The 6000-nt window shown below is 47.9% G+C and overlaps 1 pseudogene; it reads left to right on the forward strand.

Moving 5' to 3' along the window:
* Window positions 1-3606: 3606 nt before the first annotated feature.
* Window positions 3607-5223, forward strand: LOC110141947 (chromodomain Y-like protein pseudogene; annotated as a pseudogene).
* Window positions 5224-6000: the final 777 nt, after the last annotated feature.

Genomic DNA, 6000 nt, shown 5'->3' on the forward strand with positions numbered 1-6000 from the left:
AACATCAAAACATTTCAAGAAAAATAAAATGCATTAAACTGATCCAGCGAACAAAGGAAACCAAAAGTTGATCTACAATAACAAAATGAATAAACAACAAGATGGAAAACAGAATGACAGAGAGGTCCTTGTTGGGGAATAAAGCAATTAAATTAGAACTAACAAATATATTGAGAGAATGGAAAGAGAGAAAAATATGCCATCTTGAACAGAGGTAGAAGAAGATAATTAATATATGAAAAGCCTAACTACAAGTGGAAAAGCAGATTAGGAAAAACAAACAAAGAATAAATGTAGAAAAAAATTAAAAGGATTAAAAATTTAAAGATTAAAATTAGAAGAAGACTGAAGAAACAATAAAAGGAAAATACTACAAACTGCAACAGACCAGCATAGAAGCAGAGGTTTATAACAGGAATGAAAATGTGACAGAGAAAAATTTTTAAAAAATTGCTCAAAAGCTTCATTTGATTTCAGAGTGCCAATAAAATTGACAGCTACAACAGTGGGGGTGAGGGCAGGAAGAAAGATAGAAAAAATCCAAAAGAATCTTCAGAGCAAGTCAAAAGAGAAGAACAATACATGTTTATCTTGAGCCATTGCTGCCAGAGTCGTTTCCCTCACTTGGATTCACAGTCCACCTCACCTCCCTAAGATACCCTTCATCATTCTGCTGATCACTGGACCTACTGTGTGGGCAGCTCACAATCTAATCTGGTTCCACTCCTGTGTGTTCTTGCCTCCAGTGTCCACAGCTGTCAGCACTAGTGCGTTTTCTTTTCTTGTTGTTTGTTTGTAGGAACTGTCAATGACCTTTAAATATATTCCATAGATACAGTCTTCCTAGTTGATAGTGTGGATTTAATCTGAAGTTTGTATACCTGGTTGAAAAGTTTTGGGGCTTCTCCTTAGCTATACTGCTGCTGGGTTTGAATTGTGGTTTTCTTCCATCTCTGCATGTGGTTTGTCCATTGGGATTTGCTCCTGAGGTGGCCCTGGAGGCTTTGGGTTTGCCCGAGTGAGGGCCAGGTGTGGAGGTGTTGCGGCTGCTTCCACAGGGGTTCTGACATGACCAGCGACTCAGGGGTTTGGCGATTAGGACAGTAGGTAATATAGTGCTCTAGAAGGGTATGGCGATTAGTATTGGCCAACACACTCCAGTATTCTCGAATTGAGAAGCCCCTCCCAGATAGAGAGTCCTGCCACAGTCTACAGGGTAGAAAAGTGTCTGACACTACCGAAGAGGCCCTGAGAGCAAAGATGCAAGAGTCTTTAGCTGTGGCAGCTCTGCCCGAGTGAGAGTGGAGCATGAAGGTGACACAGCTGCTTGGCTGGTGGGGACCCTGGAAGTGCCAAGTGTCCTGCTTTCACTGCAGGAATTATGGTGCTATCAGAATCTTTGAGCCTATTGTAGCTGGAAATCAGAAGGCCTCTTTGGCTAGTATTTCTCCATAGTTCCATGCATTCAGGCACTTCAAGAGTTCTCTTGTCTGGGGTCCTTCTCTGTTGTTGAGCATGCCAGAAAAAATAGAGGGTGGCGCCCCAGGATGGGGCCCTATTCTGTAGTTTGGAGTGTCAGTCACTTAAAGGAGCACCCTGGGTGGAGTCTTACCTGATCAGTAGTTCAGTGATTCAAGTCCTTGATGAGCCAGCCTCTCTATTATTCAGTTGTGATGAAGGCATGTGGGGAGCAAGAGGCTAGGGTGATGGCTCCACCCCCTATACATGACTCAGCGGTGTCACCTTCCTTCCGTGGCGGCCTGGCTTACCTCCACAAGCTTTTCCCACACAATCTCATCTGAACACTCCATCAATTTGTCTCTAACCAGTAGACAGCAGACCATGGGCAGGGATTTCTCCACAATCTCTATGAACAATCTGCTACCTGCTGCACCTTCTGCAGGACCTGTGTCCCTCTCTGGGGTGTGAATGGCTGTGGAAAGGACTGTCTCATTCTCATCCCCTCTAGGCTGCCACAGATCAGCTGTTTCCCTCTCAGCCTTAAGTGTTTCTCCTCTGATGCAGACAGTTGCTCCCATGTGGAGATCGGACAGCTACTTCAGGTCTCCCACTCCCTGAGGGAAGTCCAGTCCTACTAACACTCATGTTTCCCCCCAGTTCCACGATCCTCCTGATTTTTTGTGGTTCCATATATTATTTCCTCTGTTTATGTAGTCCTGTCTGCTCTCAGCTGAGGTTCTTCAAGCACTTGTGTCTGAAGGTGTATTCCTGATGCACTCTTGAGCAGAGATGTACTCCCTGCACACCTCCACATCCACCATCTCCATCTTCTCAAATTTTGACTATTAGAAATAAAGCTGCTATGAACATTCAGGTGTGTCCTAGGTGAGTAAGCAACCAGTGGATACCAGGAAGAGAGCACTTCACGGAAACGAATGGCAATCCCACAAAGTCAATAAAGACTGTCTCCCAGGGGTACATCTCATGCTGGCTGAACCTGCTAGTCAATTAGGAACACAGAGACTGTGGTGAAGCACACAACTCATCCCCCTATCCTCCAGAGCCAACAACCTCAAAGAGAGAACTTAGGAGCTAGATGGGTAGGCATGATTTACTCAGTGTTTCCTCCAAGAAGCTGGAAGCTTGTGGTAGCTATTCATGGAAATGAATTCCACCATGGTCTCAATTGTGAGGTAAAACACAAAGGAGGTTCTGGCAGGAGCACAGGATGAGAAATTTGTGAGGGTGCATGTTGAGAAGACCTTTGCACACGAGGCTCACACACCACTGGGCAAGCTCCACCCCTTCCTTCCTGGGAATGCTAATCAGCCACAGGTGGTCATTTCCTTCTTGGGGTCATCCAGCACAACTCAAAGCATACATTTATCTGCCTCATCCACATTACCATGTTAAAACCAAAGCCTGGCAATTATACCTAGGGAAGTGACCATTAGTCCTCAAGTTAAAACAAGACATTGCCAAGTGGATCAAGAGCAAGTGGATGTATTCAGTGCATTCTCACAGCTTGAGGACAGGGGTTTCAGACTGGAGACTAGAAAACTGAGGAGAGCTAGATGAAGACTGAGAAAAGGAGGTGGGATGGAAAAGGTTTCTCATAAGTGGCCCAGAATTGAATGGCCTTCAAGGTGCATTAAGACCAGTTGTAGGAGGAAAGTGAAATCATTCTCATTTCCACAGTTAGTAATCATGGAGGGATTTGAGACAAAATAACTAAAAGTAGACAATAATGTTAAGTGAGAGAGAATCGAATGAAAGGCTGAAACATGGCTGTGAGGCTCAGTTTGGAAGAGACACACTCTCCCTGACGTGTAACCAATCTGTGTTGACTTAGAAACGAAGAAGGCAGGTGAGATTGGCGGGCTCTTTAGGATCATAAAAAATGCATCATTTCTCCCACTAAATCATCTGAGTTGATCCCCATCCATCCTCAGAGTTTTCAGGATGAGGCTTTGTGATGCCAAGTCTTGTGGAGGGTTGCCATCGGCTGGGGTAGTGACTGACTGACGACATAGTCATAATGGTGTGTCCCCCTATGTATAGGCATGCTCAGTGGCTCTGGAGCAGACTACTGGGAGTCTGAAATGACTAGGGTGGCCTTGCTGCTCCTGCACAGTGTGGCGCACCATGATCTCCATGGAACTGTGCAAGGTTGAAAGGATCATTGACAAAAGACAAAACAAGAAACGGGAGACATAGTATTTGGTACAGTGGAAAGGGTACAGCAGGGAGGACGTCACCTGGGAGACAGAGCAGCAGCTGGTGAACTGCCAAAAGCACACCCACGACTTCATCCAGCATCACACCGAGACACAGAAGGAGGGCACCTTCACCAGAGCCAACCAGACCTCCCTGAACAATGGCCAGAAGCAGATCTCCAGATCCACCAGCAGCAGCTTCTCCAAGGCTGCCCCCAAGGCCCTAGTGGTGAGCAAGGAGCAGGAGGCCAAGAGCAGCCTGCTGGTTACCACCAGCCAGAAGTTCGGGAAGAGCCCCAAAACAGGCTTGGCCACCCGCAAGAATACGGACCTGGCCCAGTCTGACATCAGGATCCTCATGCCCAAGAGCCCCATCAAGGGCAGTATCACGGTGGATGGCTTTCAGGACAATAGCTCCAAGAGGCTGGACCCCATGGAGCAGGGGCCAGAAGACACAGCGGACACGGAGGCCGCAGCCCAGAAGCCAGATAGGGGCCCTTCTATGCTGGTGTGGATGGGGAGTCGGGAACAGATACACCTGCTGGTGCAACAGGCAATGGCCCCGTGATGGCGGCCACAGCAACTGGGCTGGCCGTGAATGGGAAAGGCACCTCCCCATTCATGGACGCCCTGATGGCCTATGGGACTACCTCCCTACAAACGACATTCACGACCGTGACGTCTGGGAAGAAGTTCATCGAGGACAGGCGAGAACAGCCTTTGACAAGCTGCTTAGCATCCACGTGCGGCAGACGGAGAGTTCCTCCAGGTTCTGGGATATCACGGTCCAGAAGCAGGACGGCTTCACCATCATCCTGCTGTCCACCGAGTCATCCGAGAACAACTCGTGAACCCGGTGGTGATGAAGGAGCTGCAGAGTGTGCTGAGCATGGCCGGGGCCAATGGCAGAAAGCTAGTGCTTCTCAGCGCCGGGGGCAGCATCTTCTGCTGAGGCCTGGACTTAGTTTACTTCATCCGGCGCCTGACAGACGACCGCAAGAGGGAGAGTGCCAGGATGGCTGAGGCCATCAGAAGCTTCGTGAACACCTTCATCCAGTTCACGAAGCCTATTATCGTAGCTGTGAATGGCCCGGCCATTGGGCTAGGAGCATCCATCCTGCCTCTCTGTGATGTGGTCTGGGCCAATGAAAAGGCATGGTTCCAGACGCCCTATACCACCTTTGGACAGAGTCCAGACGGCTGTTCCACCGTCATGTTCCCCAAGATTATGGGAGGAGCATCTGCCAACGAAATGCTGCTGAGCGGGCGGAAGCTAACGGCACAGGAGGCGTGCAGCAAAGGGCTGGTCTCCCGGGTGTTCTGGCCTGGGACTTTCACCCAAGACGTCATGGACTGCATCAAGGAGCTCGCCTCTTGCAACCCCGTCGTGCTGGAAGAATCCAAGGCCCTTATGCGCTTCAACATGAGGCTGGAGCTGGAGCAGGCCAATGAGCGGGAGTGTGAGGTGCTCAAGAAGATATGGGGCTCTGCACAGGGCATGGACTCCATGCTCAAGTACCTGCAGAATTAGATCGACGAGTTTTGACAACTGGGCCTCCCGACCTCACCAGGCTGGTTCGCGTGGGACCTCGCAGCCCAGGCCTCTCATTTGGAAGCATGACTTGAGATAGCCAGGCTATGTATTTCCAAGGAGTTTTTAAGTACTGTAACTTTAAAATAAATAATTGCAAAAGTCCTTTGTCGATGGGCACCTGGGTTGCTTCCATGTCCTGGCTATTATAAACAGTGCTGCGATGAACATTGGAGCCCATTATACAGAGCGAAGTAAGCCAGAAAGATAAAGACCATTGCAGTATACTAACACATATATATGGACTTTAGAAAGATGGTAACGATAACCCTATATGCAAAACAGAAAAAGAGACTCAGATGTATAGAACAGACTTGTGGACTCTGGCAGAAGGCGAGGGTGGGATGTTTCAAGAGAACAGCATTGAAACATGTATATTATCTAGGGTGAAACAGATCACCAGCCCAGGTTGGGTGCATGAGACAAGTGCTCAGGCCTGGTGCACTGGGAAGACCCAGAGGGATGGGGTGGAGAGGGAGGTGGGAGGGGGGACCGGGATGGGGAATACATGTAAATCCATAGCTAATTCATTTCAATGTATGACAAAAACTACTGTAATGATGTAAAGTAATTAGCCTCCAACTAATAAAAATAAATGGAAAAACAAAAACAAAAAAACATTAAAAAAAATAAATAGGGGACTGGGATGGGGAGTACATGTAAATCCATGGCTAATTCATATCAATGTATAACAAAAACTACTGTAATGATGTAAAGTAATTAGCCTCCAAC

Source organism: Odocoileus virginianus, unplaced genomic scaffold (assembly GCF_023699985.2).
Source record: "Odocoileus virginianus isolate 20LAN1187 ecotype Illinois unplaced genomic scaffold, Ovbor_1.2 Unplaced_Contig_47, whole genome shotgun sequence".
Taxonomy (NCBI): domain Eukaryota; kingdom Metazoa; phylum Chordata; class Mammalia; order Artiodactyla; family Cervidae; genus Odocoileus; species Odocoileus virginianus.